At 39.1% G+C, this 17507-nt stretch overlaps 1 protein-coding gene across 6 annotated transcripts in view; it reads right to left on the reverse strand.

Annotated features, from left to right (window-relative positions):
• BMPR1B (bone morphogenetic protein receptor type 1B) overlaps nt 1–17507 on the reverse strand; it is a 230949-nt gene that overhangs the window by 144941 nt on the left and 68501 nt on the right. The window lies entirely within an intron of this gene.

The following is a 17507-nucleotide window of genomic DNA, read 5'->3' on the forward strand; positions in this document are numbered from 1 at the left end:
GGTGCTTTAGGAAAAGGTGCATGACTGGGATGAGATGCACTCAGCTCCCATCAACTTCTAATGAGCTCTTCAGTAAAAACATGCAAAAAAACCCCATACTCCCTAAAAGTATGGATCTGATTACATACCAGTGAAGCCTAATTATAAATTAACACCCAGAACTGTAGCTAAACAAAATACTGTGAGCCTGAGTTTCTACTGACCAAAAAAGGCTCCCTGTCTAAAAACCAGCAGCCACACCGCAAAAACATTCCAGCCAAGATAGCCCACATTTGTGTGCACCATCTCCCACTGAGGGCAGAAACTATGGGCTCCAACCTTTCATACAACTTGCTGAAAATGCCATATGCATCACAGCCAGTTATATCTGCTGTTCTTTAATCTGCATCTAGTGCCAGACTTGTGCCAAGTTTTTCATTTATTGTTCACTAAGGGCTCTTTGCTGACTTGATTATACAGAGAGACTGACAGAGTCAGACCAAGAAGTTTTGTTGTAAGAAACAGCCTATGTGAACATCTGCAACACAAATAAGTTTTTGTTTCCTGGTTTGGGGTTTTGTTTTGTTGTTGTTTTGTTTTGTTTTTTTTTTCTTCAACTAAACTACCTAGGGCCAGCGTAAGCTGCCTCTGCTCTAGGAGAATTTTCTGGCATAACCATCACAAAAAATTTATACCTAGCCTACATAAAGAGAACAGCCCTGAGCCAAAAGCCAGCAGAAGGGAAGAGCAGCAACACTATTTCACTGCTCAAATATCTGAAGGCCACAGTGTTGAGCTTTTGTTCTCTGTGCTGGTTCTCCAAGCTAGACAGGCAACCACAAGCCTCAAATTACACTTCATTGATCCAGGGAAACTGAGGTGGTGCTCAGTTTCAGTTCTGCAACCTGCATGTTGACCTGCCTGTTTGTTGGCCTAAACAATGAGATTTCAGGAAATGAGGCGTTTGCACTTTGTCCAAGTCTTGTTTTTGGAGAGGGGGATCTCTGTCTCAGAGGCCTAGGTTGGTATGGAAGGAAATCATAACATCTGGATCCAGGCTCCTGGACTGCATTCCTTCCCTGAGAGAGTTTCTGCTTCAAATTCAATATGACCAAAATAAACACAAACCTAGAAATGGGAGGTGGTCTCAACTAGCTCAAATTCTTTTAGCATAATGTTTTTGTTAACTCTGGTAAAAGTGGAGGATATATTTAGAAAGACAGGGAGATTACAATTGTTTGTTCAGTAATATTTTACAAACAAGTATTCCCACTTTTGGAAGATTTCATACAGTCCATCAATACAAAACCAAATCCTAACCATTTTCAATAAAAAAATATATAGTTTATAGATATTTGAAAAATTCATGTAGCATGACATTAATAAGATCCACAGTAATGGAGTGCCAGCAGTTAAATGTAGAAATAACCTATATGACAAAAAAAATTTTTCAGTTTCTCTATAAAATAACTAAAATTTTCTATGCAAACTTTCCATTAAACTAAATGACAGAATAAAGTTGCTCAAATGTAAAATGCAAGAATTCCAAAAAGATGCTTATAAATGACCTATCTTAACCCCCCACCCACCACCCAAAAAACCCCCATACAATAGGAATAAATGACACACAAGACATTTTCGAGAAACAATGTTCACTTCTCTCTTGAAAGTAAGAAACACTATGTCATTGTCTTCATGTACGGCAAATAGAAGCCTAGAGTTGCAGTTATTTGCTTGCAACCATAAAAGAATTGTCATCTGGTGTCTAACTCAATCAGCTGCAGAACTTTCGTATCAGCTTCCTTCCTTTAAAAGTCTGCATAACTAAAGTACTGTTGCACTGAAGACTTGCCTTATGCCTCCAAGCAACATTTTATTATTTATTCTGGTTAATTGATTTGTCCGATTCCTTGTCCATGTTCAGAATGCACCCTCTGCTTGGAAAGAAAATCTAGTACTTATGGACTTCAGATTGACGATACCTGCCACAGCCAAGCAAAGACTTTTTTTTTTTAAATAGCCTAACAAGTTTTTTGTGTGGTTTTGTTTGTTTTAACAAAGATCTTGTCAGCTTTTCTCTTGATTTTGCTTTAATTTAGATAAAAATATTTATGAAATTCATTCTCATAACCCAGCAGCCACTTCTTGGCAATTTGAAGCTATTTTTATTCAGCAACATCTGAAAAAAATGCCTATGTGGTACAAGTTTATGCAAGTGCTCTGTTGCAATAAACCAGGATGCTGAAAAGGGCAAAGAGGACAACGTCTCATCACATGAGTTTACTTATTGTCTATCACAAACACAGAGGAAAACCCTCCACAATAAAAACCACTGTTGCAAGTTCAGTTCAGAATTTTTTCTTGCTCAGAGAGTACCTGAGGTACTCTGCAGTAATTTATTGCAGAGACCCACCTGTATGTCCCACTAGCAACAGAAGGACCGTGCAGAGTAAGTTTCCTTTCCCATTCTTAGGTACCAGATAGCCTTTTATTGTACAATAATGTCTTGGCTTAGTTTTTCCTTGTACTTCACAGCACAAGAAAAAGAGACAGAAGAAAACTGAACAAACAGAAACCCAGCTGACACAGTTCCTTCAAAACTAGCAACATGAAATATTAAGTTTCACCTTCTTATCTAGAGTATGTAAATGTTTCAGATTCTGATCTCAGGCTGACTTCCACCGACAAGAGCACTGTGGCTGCCTGGGGAGCTGCCGCTGTCCATCTGCTTTACACCGATACAAGACTGCCATCAGATCTGGGTCATCTCACCTCAGAGTTTGCACACACAAAAATAAAGGGATCACACACAAAAGTGGCTGTGCTAACTGCGATATAATTTACGGGCAAAAAGTATTTCTAGCCTTTTCCCTTCCACCCACTAATGTGAAAACACTCATTTATCTACATAAATGAAAGGGGAATTTCTTTATATTTGCTCTTTCCAGGGGAACACCCCTGCAGTATGTTTACTCACATATCTATGGAAAATAGAAAAAACACACCCATAGTATATAAAATATACTATATAAAATACCAGACTATTAATATATTTTCTACTATTCAAACATTACAAATATGTGCACCTAACACTCTAGAATCATAGAGCATTGTGAGTAAGAAGGGGCCTTTTAAAGGTCATTTAGTCCAACCTCCCTGTATTAAAAGCTTTAGGGCAGTCACATGAATATGCACTGCCTAATAATCACTTTGGAGGATTTATACATGTTGCTATTTGTGAAATGCCTGTGCACATCCTCCCAGATGACAGAACAATTTAAAAAAGCAGCCACCAGAAAATGCATGAAGAGTGTGATGTGCCAAGCTGCTGCTTGCTGGTAGCCCCTGCAGTATTCCCTCATGTTTGTAATCACAAATCACTGGTATGCTGGGCACACTGGCAGGAAGCTGTGCTCTCTTCACTCAAATCAAGCAAATCCCAGTGGAAAGAACAATTCAGTGTTCCACCAACTCAACATGGAGCGCTGACTTTGAATAAACTTTAACGAGTTGTTCATGACTGAGAAATAACAGCAGGGGATCCCTGAAAGTTTCAGACTAATTGGCAGATACCTTTCTATGTCAGGAAAAAAAAAAAAAAAAAAAAAAAAAAGGCAAAACCCGACCCTTGTTGTTCTGAATACATAACAAGTCACATTACAGAGCTCCAAAGCTGCACCTCAACCAAAACATGATATGCTAAACATAGTTGCAATACAAAAAGCACGAAAAAAAGACAGAACTGCTGGACTCGGGCTCGAATGGCACATTCCATCTTATGTTCACATCTCCAAGTCACTGCAAACATCAGCTCAGCTCATCCACAGGTACACAACTCAGGTACATTTCCTATGTCCTCTACCATTGTTTTCTCAATCACAAGAAGCACAAAAGAAACAAAGTATTGCATATAAAACCAATCCTTCTGTTCAGTTTACAGAATCAGTATTCTCTCTCATCTCTCTTTTTGTAAGTTAAATTTACAGCACAAAATGTGGCAAAAGACAGCAAATGACGAGTTGGTGGAAGCAGGAGACACCTCCCATGTGGGTCCCTGTTTTAAAGGACATGTAACTGAGGGACTCGGGTCTATAGCATAGGTTTAATCTGTTTGGCAACTGCAGGTGTGTAGTTCTTAACTAGACAACAGTCAACCAGTTGGATCAGTAGCATGTCCTTACTTTTCAATGTCTTAGAGAAGGGAAACTGATGTGTTTAATAGCCACCAAACTAAATGGAGGATTATTGGAATGGTCTTCATTAAATGTCAGCTGACACAATGAATGCCACCACTCAAAGACCAGCATGAATGTAAGTGACACTTCTGCTGTCTCTGACAGATGTGCTCAGCAAGATTCTGCAGTTCTGGGCCATCGGTGCCATCTGGTTACATCAATAGAGGGAGCTATCAGGGTCATGGAGCAAATCACTCATGGGGACAAAAATGCAATAGCCCCCAACTCATAGCCAGAATTCCCTAATTTGGGACGTCACTTTGCTTGCTCTGAGCACAGCCATGGTGTAAGCTTCCTAGTAGGGGTAGGAGGCTTTCAGGCTCTTCTAGCTGTGTCGATGTACACCAAGTGACGAAGAACTGGCTTGGTTGCATGTGTATTTCCTGCATTAAACTTGCACAGGGGAGCAAACCCCATAGGGAAACCAGGGGAAACAGAGCAGCAGGGAAAGCAACAGTTTAGTTGCTCCCTGAAAAAGAGAGGCAGATTTTCAGACAGAGCACTGGCTGCAAAGCCAAGCTTCGTATTACAAGTGAGGAAACTGCTTCCTGGTGTTTGATCTGCCCACTTTAGTAAAAGAGCACTCGCTAAATGCAGCATCAAAGGCATTCTAATTGTCATCATTACTTCCACCTGTCCCCTGAAATACAACTCCAAATACCATCTAAAACCTCAGCCTCAGAGTGGCAATGGTGTGTGCTTCTAGTCTAATGCTACAACATGAGCAGTCTCGGTCACATCTTGAGGATTATTCTGCATGAGACACTGCTCTGACCTAGAAGTAAAATGTTGGCACCCCGTCCCCTAAGTAATACATTTGCTCTCTATGACCTATCAAGATCAGCTGTTCAAACTTCCTATTCAAAGAGGAATTTTTACAAGACTATTTTTGAGGAGTTAAGTTTTGTTTTTTAACATAAGCTCTTCATAGGAAATTAACGTCTATAATCATTGCTGCTCCTACTGAATAAAATCAGATCAATAAGTGAACAGCCAAGCAAACAAAACATTGCAGTGAAAGTGAAACTGACTGGAAAATCATAATACAGCCCTATCATCATAAAATTTTTACCAACTGTTCGAATAACTGCTGAAGTTAATTGCTCTAAAAGTTAAATAGAAATACAGTAATATATCTAATTGCGTACATTTTGGCTTCCATAAATCTCCATCTCTAGTAAAGCCCATAAATTATCTGCATCATTAAACCTCAACAAGCCTGGCAGCGAACATAAAATTTGACTGCTTACACATCATGACAAAAAAACCCCTAACAATCTGAAGCAATCTAAATAAACTGCTTCAAATAAACTTCTGAATCTGAAAATAGGCAGGATCACACTTACTTGAAAATCCCTGGATCTTTATATTCTGGCTACTTCCAGAAAAACACACTCCAGTTTCTCAAGCTGGGCAACCAAGAGACCTCCAGGGCAGCCTGGGACGACTGGTGGAGCTGCTCTGCTTGCAGGGATTTCTCAGGGGAGCAAACTGCATGTGAACTGCCAGCTAAACTCTGAGTGGGCAGCACATCACACAGTACAGGGAAGGTGACTAATTGGCAGAGGACGTAAGAGCCTTTCAAAGAGAGGGAAAACTCATGGCAGATGAACATCTCTTCTGCTCCCTTATTCTGCTCTGCTCTTTCACATTAATGGAAAATATCAAACTAACAAGGCAGTGCAATATATCACAAGGAAATTGTAACATGCATTTCCCTGTCAAAATAAGGCCACATTTTATTTCTGTGATACACTACAGCAATAACACATTAGTCAATGTACAAAACCCTAACAATAATAATTCAAAAATAACACAAGCCACGTGTTGGCTGGTGTTCCCTGTAGTCTTTGTGTAAAAAAGAAGTTGGAAAACATGGAAACATGACAAAGCTGCAAGATTTCAGGCTCCAGCCTTATTCATACACAGACTTCACGAGAACTTGGAGCCAATGGTTTTGCAATCCAACCATGGAGCAGCCTTTTACATTTTGCTCTCTGGGCTCTTGCCTAAATATAACAATCTTGAAGAACGTGGCTACTGACACCTTGCTTTATGACTCACTGAAATGTTTTGAGTCTGGGAAGTCACATCTGGAGGTGCACTATGACATACTCTTCTGGTCTAGAGAAAAAGCAGTAACCAAAAGCAGAGACCATTATGGACCAGCCTGGGACAGGCAAACTACTCAAAACACAGCATTGGGTCTAAATCAAACCACCAGGTCCTGCCTGGCTTTTCCTACTTTTTTCCATTTTAAAGGATCCACATGCATTGCAGCCCTATTCTTAAGTTCACCCCTTCCCATTCAGTGATGACTTTCATTTTCTGTGTTTTCCTCCTTGCCTCCTTAACCACAACAACGTGAAGTACAAAATCCTTATGAAATAGAAATACAACACTGGCAGACTGTGAGCATCAAACAACTGAACACTTCTCTCCTTTTTACTAATTACACTGAAAAGAATTTACCTTGGCATAGTCTTCAAAACTCTGCTATTAATTTTCAAATATTCTTTAGTGATGAAGCCTGTTTAGATCTAGAATTGTTTCTACTCGACTTCTCATCTTCAGACCTAAGTTAATCAGAGCATCAAACTCCTCCTTTAGGAAGTTTCTCTCATATGTTTCTTACTTGCATACAATGTGTAAGGTGTCTTTTTTCCTTTCAAAAAAGCCAGAGGATGAAGTTGTTATATTAAAAACTTATCCGGTCTTTGCTTCTTCAGTGCTCTAATTTTTAAGTGTGGTTTACTATGGAGATGAATTTTAACTCCATGTTTCTTGAGGGGAAAAAATAATTTGTATTTATATAGCCTTCAGTTTTATTTCCCCATTTTAAGATTTAGCGTCCTAAACAAAAATACATGTTATTGAGTCCCCATCACTGCTAAAAACCACCAAGCTGTGCTGTGCTTTAAGTGCCTGTTGTTGTACATCCTTCTACCACTTTTAAAATTACTGTGCAATAACATGCTGATGTTTTGCACACTTGTTTTCTCCTTTCACTGAAATAACTCACACAGAAAAACAGGCCAAGTTGCAGTATGTGTCAATATGTGCCTCTTAAAAGGTTTGTTCTAAGTGGCAATGTTTGAGTGGGACACCCTTGCCCTTATATCCACATTAAAATGAGCTGGATACATCCTGAGGCTACCAGAGGTCACTTTGCACTTCAACAGCATCCTGCAAGCACCTGGGACAAAACTTGGGATATAAAGTGTCTCTGCAGGCAGGCACAGTGGAATTAAGGCTGCTGCCTTCAAGCACCCTGCCTCCTAGCTGCCATCACCTGGTACAGGCTGCAGCACCTACCTGGGTCTTTAATGGCAAAAAGGTGCTTAGCACGTTATTCCAGATCTAACGATCCAGAAGCACTAATGAGTTTAGGAGATCCCTTCAGCAGCACTCATATACAAGCTGGTGTATAGACAATGAGTGTCAAACTTCCCCACAAAATATTTAGATTCATGGCTTTTTACCAACTTTGCAAAACTGAAAGCAAGGAAAAAAAATATGCCAAGATTCCTGAAAGGAAACAGAAACTACCTTGATGATGAAGCGTTTGTTTTCATTTTTAGGGCCCACATGAGGTCCTTTACACAGGCACTGTGTAGGTGCAGAGGGGGATTAGACATTGGCATTAGATTTGAACCCAGTTTTCCTTCGAAGGAGGCACTTCTGGAACAAGAGCTTGTAGCACTTTGCAGAGCTCCCTGCTATATTCAGGAAGGAAGTCATATCTAATTAAACTAGACAGAACAGATGCTTCATCATTTTAGCTGGAAAAGCCAGTGAGGGAGCTCAGCTAGCACAGCGACAGCCAAGTGCAGCTTCCCAGCTCCCCAGCAGCCCATAAAGCTGCTACTGGGGGGCCTTGGCATTGTATTCAAAGCCACTTTTAAGAGCCAATATGTTAAGCCATGCAAGATATGATGTACAGGGAGCCCCATAAAATCTTTTAATGGAAACAGCAGGCTTGTGTTGGAAAAGGTTTCAAGGAGATGTGTACATGAGTATAAAGATTTCTGTTCCCTTAAGACACCAGGGCATGAGTGCACAGGCTCCCATATCCCCAGACCTCACCACCTTTTGTGATGTTGTTTCCTGTGAGAAAGTGTGCATCATCATCATAGAGCAAACATTGATATGATGACGACAGAACAATTTTTCCCTGCTACTCTGCTGTGTTAAGCCATGAGAGGCAAGGTTAGATGGTTAGCCAGCTAAGAGCCCAGCAGGAAGACAGGACTGCTGAGCAAGCTGCCTGTGCAACATGAATCTTACAGGGACACACGCCTGCTGCTGGGACAGTACCATTTAATGTTCCTGTAATGAGTTATTCTTAGATAAAGCACTATCAATTTCAACCCCCTCTAGGTGGAAGGCAATCCAAAGCTGTCTCAAGGGTCTTTCTCCCTCTTCTTTCTTCCATTACCAACAAATATAATGACCCTTCTCTTTAAGCAAAATCTTTGCGGATTCCTGCCAGCATTGCCTGCAGTGCCAAGTATTTGCCATTCCCGAAGAGTGGGGAATGGCAGGACCCTCATTCTGAAGAGCATTTCAGAGGTATGAATAAGGATGAATCCAGCAGCTCTGCCTGTGGCTATCAAGCACTTCTGACTCTCACTTTGCTCCTGTGCCTCAGTGATGCAGGATGCAGCTGCTCTGCCATACAGGGATGTGCTGGTCAGCTACACAGGATAATTAGGATACCAGCCTGGAAAAGAGGCTACAGGACCTCAATGAAAAACAAGGAACTTCTGCTTCAAGAAGCCTCATTAGAAAACAGAGATTCCATGGATATGTAGGCCTGTGCTTATGACTCTTTACCTACCATGTCATCCATCTGCATCTGGAAAACCCCTGATCTTTCACATCAAAATGGGAACAACAGTTTACGTATTCAAAGAGATGACCTTAAAAATTGCAAGCATCAACAATTAGAATATGGACTACCCACATCTATACATGATATCTTCATTTCTAAAAATTATCTGGACCATCAAAAACACTGCTTGAACTGAAGTATTTTTGATATTCATGTACAGTAATTGTAATTTCACTCCTACTTTGAAGGACTAAAAGCACTAATGTGGTAATTAGGGGATCTCTGTTCAAAGCCAGAAACAACCAGAATCCAGGGAGGGAACGGAGGGTGTGGAGGGGAAAAAAACTAATACAACCACCTTTTCTTAATGCTTGTTTTGTGCAAAAGGACTAACATGTTTTCCACCCAAACTACAATTTCCCATTAGAAAAAGAAAATAAGTCTTTGGAAAACCGTGAATGACTTTTTCATGACTGAGTATCTGGTTTATATTTGGAAAATACAGGAAATACATTCTTCTAATCAGCCCTTTTACCTACTGCCAAAAAAATGAGAGTGCAGCTTTACAGCCAAAACAAGCTGTTATCTACTCCTTTTATAATTCACTCCAAACCCCTACATTAATGCAATGTTGCAAATGAGCACCTAAATGCAGAAAAAAACAAAAAAAGCAAATGATTAATCCCTCTGGCCTGTGCACACATCCTACAGACTTCCTATTGTGGACCATTTTTACACTGATTTTTCCCAGCACTATTTAGTCTTACAAAAGCCAAAAAGTAAATCTTATATAAAACCGCACATACAATATATGGGAAATATCATTTCTCCCTAGCAAATTTTCTAAGAAAACGTACATTTAAAATTTCTGCTGGCATACAATATCATTCTATTCACACATTTTCTGCTTATAAAATTCAAGGTTATCATATGTTCCAGCTATAGTGTGTTGTCATTTCTCAAAAGCCTTTTTTTTCCTACCAAAGTAAAATATCCTTTTGTCCTGGAGGATGGCACTTATGCCTTTACTTAATGCACAATCACTATACAGATGACTTATCTCAGTGTAATTAATAATAATAATAAAAAAAATCTACATATCAAATCTATTTCATATATACCAAACAAGTGCACAGTTAATCAACACAAAGTAAATTCACAATATTTAGAGTGCTTCAGATTCACTACCCATATGGCCAGCCCTACAAAAATATGATTCGTCAGACTCCAGCTACCAAACATGGATGCTTGCCATGCTCCTGGAACAAGCATTTTATCAGAACTGGTAAGAGATAAATCCTGTACAATCTTTAACACTGTTAAGCGACAGATGACTGATCCAGTTCCACGCTCCCTGCCAGGCAGGGAGGAAGATATCCATATACATGCAATTAACATTTCTTCCTTTGTTCAGACTTAAAGCAGGCAAGATCAAAAGAACATTGAAAATTTATAATTCGGAGGGACAGAAATTAGATATAAGCCCAGGTTTGAAAAATACAACAGGTGTTTTAAAAATACTGCACAATAGTTAATGTGTTGAGACAAGGCAGAAAACATTCACTTCTAAGACAGGGCACCTGAACAAACATTTATTATCCCTACCCAAGAACAACCAAAGAGCTCCAAAGTTTATATGCTAATGTACCTCACTTCAAAGATTTCCTTAAGCTACATGAGAAAGGAAAATTTTTATGCCTGGAAATTTAGCACTGAAGAAAAGGGGACTGACAAACTGTCACACTGTCAAAAGGAAAACACACTGAGAAGTGTTCCAATGTGCTAACTCATTATTTTTCTTGAAATAGGCTATTGCCATTTTCTGTTATTACAAAACCTGTAACTACATGAACTTTGTTCCCACACGGCCAGGTAAAAATTTCTGTTTCCCAAGATACTCCTTGACAGCCACTGCTACCTCTTCTAAATTACTCTTTGTTACCGGGTGCTTGCAAATCAGGAATTTGATCTTCTGGCACCTGGCAAAAGAGAGCCACAGCTGAAGCCTTACAGAGAAAAGGTCCTGTGGCAACATGGGATACTGGCAGACGGCTTGGGTCAGCTGTTAGGACTGGTCAGAAGGTCAAATGAAAGAGGATTTTAAAAGTGAATAGAATAAAATGAGATAATCAAATTCACTGACTACACCAACTCCTGTAGGATTTGCTACAGGAGTGGAGAATTAGAGTGTTTGGGGGCAAAGGAATGTGTAAATCGGAGAGAAGTTTAATTGGCTGTGGAAGGGAGGAAGGGTGCTTCATGTTACAGTTACAGCTTGTTCCTTCCCCCAACAGATCGGGATGCAGATGAGCAGGAGGGCACATGGGCTGGGATGTAGGAGTCTGATTCCATTCCATGCAGGAAACACAGGGACAAGTGTTAGACATCCAGGTCAGGGACACCAAACACTTGAGTCTCTCAATTTCTGTGTGGGGCTTAGATGAGTTACAGTAAGTCTAAAAATACTGAAGCTAAAGGTAAGAAAAAGGTCATGCTTAGTAATGCTACAGTCCTTTTCAAGGGTGTGGGGCACAGTGGTTATCTACATTACAAGATGGGTATATCTAACAACAACATTAAGGCATTAAGTTTCTAACTCACAGACTACATAAAGACAGAAGTAGCCACTCTAATCACAAAGTGATAGTCTTTAATTGTACACTGTTGCAGAAAATCAAGATAATACATTGCTACCATGGCAAAATGAAGTTCCATGTCTTCATGTCTCACTGGGAATAACCAGGTGCTGACAGCACTTGGCATAACACTGATTCAAGCAAGAAAAGGAAATATTTTCAGGAGATTCAACTGATACAGAAAAAATGAACAATTATTACATTATTGCCAGACATCATGGATTTATGTAAAATAGATCTAGGGAAACAAAGATGGTTTCATCCTCTGATGAGCATAGCAAATCTATCAGATTAAATAAGAGTTTACAAATTGAGAACATCAATATTTCTGTACCATTTCACACTTTACTATCCAAAATTCTGATCAAAAAGGTTGATGCGAAAAAAAACTAATAAGCACCAATTCAAAAGACTGGCCGATTTGAGATTCATCACCAATATAGATCCAGGCTCTACCAGTAACATCTGTATCAAGCGCAGCTTTACTGAGACCAAAATCAGCTTAGAAATTTCTGTTCCACCTTTAAGTCACAACTTAAAGTCAGAGAGAACACAACAAGAACTTATAGTAAGCAATTAAAAGTTCAACTATTTGACCTTAGGGAAGTTCTAGGAGTAGACTTTATTTCAGTTTCCCAAGTGCTGCCCCTGGAAGAAAAGCCAGTCTTATCTCAGGTGATGAAGACATTAAAAAAAAACCCCTCAGCTACAGACAGATGCTCCAGAAAGGATGATTACTCATTGTTCTGAATTACCAAGGCCAGGAACATTGAATTCTTCTACTCATAATATCAAGAGCTGAAGTATCAAAAAGCCTTCCAGAATATATCTATACATAAAGGCAAAATATAAATTTACAACAATCACATATAATTTATTGTCTTAATACAGGTTAAGTGCAAGAAGTATGACAGTTTGTGACTTGCAGAAGGATCTTTTTCAACAAACTCATAAGTCTTACTTACTTTGGTTGTACAAATGAAACAAAACTGCAACAAAAAAACTCCCAATGGTCTTGAAGTTAAAAGCTAAGAACTTCAGGTAACAGCTGTATTTTTAATCTCTACAAAAGAAAGCTAACATTAATGTTGCCTCAGCAGTGAAAAGGTTTTATTTATATTAATAAATGAGAAAAAAAGCACACCATTCTTCTCTTTCATGTTCTTTCCCAACTGCTTGACTTGCTGGTGCTGAGAAGAGGAAAATGAAGTAGAATGTGCCCAGTACAGTACAAAATGAAACTGATAACATTATCCCACTTGAATGTCAAGTTTGCTTTGGTAGCACATGAGTGATAGGAAGCCGGGGGAAGAGAAGAAAAAAAAAGATCAGCAACGATGAAAATCCCCAAGACACTCGGGGAAAAAACAACAGCTAAAATGAGCAATTGATCTCAGGGAAGATATCCAAGTCAAATTTAATCATATGCTCAGCAAACACATGCAAGTCTCAGGCAAAGTGGATTACCTTTGCAAATGAGCAAGCACTGAAACGAGAGTTTACTCAATTCCTTTACATAGTCACAGACTGGAAATACAGTTTGGAAAGGAGCAGTATTGATAAGAAAAAAACACAGCAGGGAACCAGACCTCAAAACCAGACAGGAAGACAGGTGGCAGTGTAAACTGGCAGAAAGGCCAGTATTGGAGAGAAAAAGATCAGAAATCAAATATTGCATGGCTCAAGAAATTTAGCTGTAGGAACAAATTGTTCAACCAGATTAAGTAAGAAGGTCAGAGCAGAATTGCTGAGGCGCTTCACTGCTTTCCCTTCGATCACAGCCACCCAGGGCTTGTCAAAGTTTGTACAAAGCCTGTTGGGTCACATACAGGACAAACAGGTTGCCAGGCAAGTGTCTCAATAAAACAAATCTTGTTGTGCTTCTGTTTGTTCAACGGCACTGCCTGCACTGGGTGCTGGAATACTCTCAAAATCCCAGGAAAATTTAATCTTCTAGGACAAGAGTAACATTCTCATCACTAACGACTGAAATAAACACCTACTGCCAAAAAATATAGAAAAGCTGCAGTGTCAACGAAGCCACACTTAAATGTGGAACCTTTGCCCTGCACAAAGTAAAATGCCAAATCCCTTCCAGCTGGTGTGTTGCTGACATAAGCTACTACTAACTCTGATACAGCTAGTAATGAAGAGAGTCTATAAGGAATAAATACATGAAGAATGAGAAAATAATTTATGAAAACCTGATGAACTCAGATGATCTGGTATCCCCTGGTATCCCAGTGCTGGAGGAAAATGTTGCCTGTGCAGGTATTTTGAAAAATGGTTTTGATTTTCAGTAACTTGGGTGGCCTGTGACTACATCACTTCAGTCCTTCATGTCATAATAGCATAACCTTAACTGAGCAAGCAATAGACAGTCATTTCCTCAAGGTCCACTTCTACATCTGTATATGACAGTTTACTACAGATGAGGAGCTTGTAATTACTATCAGTATCCGACCTGGTTCACTGAAGAGAATTGCTACTTTTGTGAAAATACGATCTTTATATATACACTAGTCATTTTAGCAGATGGAATATTTCTTTTCAATTCATGAATTCAGCAATAACCTGCCTTTTTTTTTTTACACAGACTACTTTGCAGTCTTAAAGGTTCACACAAAACCAAGACAATATGTTTCTTTATAAACATACTCAAAGTTTACTGTATGAACTTGGTCAACAGTCTACATAAAGTATCATATACTAACAGTACTTTGGCCAGGACTGGCAACAGGATAATGGAAGAGAATCAACCCAAGGAAAACCAGTGGGAGAAAAAAAATCACAGTGTGCATTGATGATAAATTCAGAGCATACATGAAACTGACACTGAAGATCTCAAGCAAAAGTTCTGTTTTATGATTACACTCCTTCAAATAACATCTCAATTAGCTCCAGGATGGCCCAAGGATTAGATACTTGAAAGGCAGCTGTCCTTGTCCTGTATCATCTCATAAAACAAGGCTTCAGTCTAGAAATTCCTTCACTGTTTGTCTCAGTGTACTCTGTATCCATCTGAGGTTTGCTAACTCACTGTCGCTGCAGTTCACACAAACTGAGCCTTACAAAAGCTGCCTTGTCCAATCTGTCAATGTTTCTCCATCAGATGAGCACACAAGGGAACTGACTTTCACCTTCGCTGAACTACAGGATTTCCCTGGTCCAGAACTTCAAGTACTGTTCTTGTGCTTTGGCATAAATCATAAGAAAAAAATACATATCCAAATCTGAAATCTCTTGTGAGGAAATAGTAAAGATTAAGAGAATGCTGTAAAAATGCTTTACAAAAATCATATTATTGAATGCATATTACTAACAAAACTCTGGAAAATTTCACTCCTTGACAGTGCTCTCAAGTTTCAGCAATGCACGAAGAATTAATTTTCACCTTCTAATCTTGTGGATTAAATATGTTTGGGAGAAAAAACTGGAACAGAAAAGAGACCTCCCAGTTTATAATTCACATATTAAGAGGACCTCCTGCCACGAGCAACTGTGTCGTAAATATTGTAACAAAATTCATCATTTTAAATGCTTAGGTTATGATGTTTGCATCAAAATAAATGGTTCTCAGTGCAAAAGTTGCCATACTTATGAAATATAGGGACAGATGTTTCTATAGGAAAACAAAATATTATGAAACACTGAAAACAACAAAAAAATTACAGCCATCACAAGTGAAAAACCAAGAAGTCTGCAAAGTCTCTTTCTGTGAACAAGTGTTCCAGTTGTTGCTACTTTTTTTGCATCTTAATTCTGTAAAGACCAAATGATCCAGAAAAACCTGAATAAATGCTATTCATTCTTAATTTCTGAGAGAAAAAGAAAATGCAAGATTTCTTTCTTCATATTTTTAAAATTAGCTACAAAGTGGAAAGGTCTATAAAAAAGCAGCCAGGTTTTCTGCTTATCTGCAAGTAGTTAAATATCCATATATTTTCTACATATATTATAAATATATTCTTCTGGCATGCTGTTCAGCAAAGACTTAAACAATTTAATTGTTCTAGATGTCAAGAGATTTGAAGACACAGAATTCCTCACAAAATGTGCTCAACATTTGGCAGAACTGTACTCTAATAATGTCTTTGAATTTATTTATCTATTTAATCCTTCAGAAGGTAGCAGAAATTACCCAATTTTAGGGATCACAATTCATTTGATTTAGGTTCCAAAGGCCAAAACTGGGCTTTAAGAGAAAAGTAGGTGAAAGCCATGCTGCAAGAATTATCTCCCCTTAAGCAAATATACTGAATGAATACCAGTGAAGTCCAAGGAAATGAAAGCATGGGGGAAAAATAACACAAAAGTGGCAAAACAGTTATTGTAATAAGAGAAATACCCACTCTAGTTGACCTTGCTAATAATACACAGACTACAATTGGCTGCCCTTTTATGTATAATTTTACTGCAGTCCAAGTGCTCAGTATGTTGTCCAAAGACAACCAAATGCTCACAAAAAAAAAAAAAAAGAAAAAAGATTTAGATGCTTTACTGTTCACAAGCCACTTTTGACTTAATTTGCTTACCAAGATACATGAATACAATTTATTCTCACAAGTTCTCTAAGTGGAAATAATGTCTGACCTTGTTCTTGGGTTTAGCCTCTTAATTAATACTACCTCTTGGGAGACAATAATAGTCTTAAGTCCTGCAGCATTAATTGTGATATGCTAAGCACATACAGATTCCCTTTTCATATTGTGTAGCATCTGCCCATTGATGCATCTATCCATGAAATTATTCCTTCATTAAATGAGTACCCTTCTCAAACAAGACAGACCACAATGTTGAAGTCTTGTGCTTATTACAACATCTGTTAAAAAATTGCTCCTTCTTGAAAATAAATAAACCTCTTTAGAACAGAGGGGTCTCAGAGCCACTGCATTTAGCACCTGTCACCTCACATGAAGCACTCCTAGAAGCAACCACATTTCCCAATGAAATAATTGTTTAAAAAAGAAGATACCAAGTAAATTTTTTGCTTGTACATAACCAAGAGGTCAGTTAGAGATTAAATTCCTTTCTTTAGTCAAAATTTGGGAGTGGAGGGGAGTGGATGCAGTTGGTAAAAATGCTAGAACCACATCCTAATTGTCCTAAGTTAAAAACAGCTCTCTCCTGCCACAGCCCATGTCGCAGTTGAGAGGGCCACAATACACAGAGTATCACCGTGCAGTTTCAGAAGGCTTTAAGCATTTGCCCATACAGAGTAACACCATACCACTTCAGAAGGCTTCAGGCATCTGCCCATACAAAATAACATCAGGTCACTTCAGAAGGCTGCAAGCATCTGCCCTCCTTGTTCTTCAGCCCAACCTTTTATACCCTCATGTTCATGCATGGCACCTGTGTGCCCTCTGTTCCCTTTGGTGATGGTCAGTGCACCTGGGCACTCCATGGCTCATTGCTGTCAATGCTGCTCACCTGCTTTTCACAGCTGTAGCCCATTGGGGATGAGGCTGGCCACAGCCCCACCCCAATTACCACAAACTGTGCACCTACACTCTCCCACCCAAAACCCAGTTAAGGAAAGCTGGCACAGTGCCGGCTGTGTTAACTATACCACTTGCAAATATTGTCCCTACATGCCTTTGTCACAGACCTTTCCAGATGAGAAGTCTCATGCCCAATATGATCAGGTAATGTACCAAGGCAGAAAGAAAAGTGCCTGAAGCAAGTGTGTGAGGTCTTGTATCTGCCACAACACTAGTCACTAACTCAAAACACTGTAAAATGAGACATTTTGAGTTGCCGTTCTCTGGTGGTGGCGAATTTCCAACAGAACCTTACCTCACTTGCAAAATGCTGCATTTT

The sequence above is a fragment of the Anomalospiza imberbis genome, chromosome 4, assembly GCF_031753505.1.
Source record: "Anomalospiza imberbis isolate Cuckoo-Finch-1a 21T00152 chromosome 4, ASM3175350v1, whole genome shotgun sequence".
In the NCBI taxonomy this organism is placed as follows: Eukaryota; Metazoa; Chordata; class Aves; order Passeriformes; family Viduidae; genus Anomalospiza; species Anomalospiza imberbis.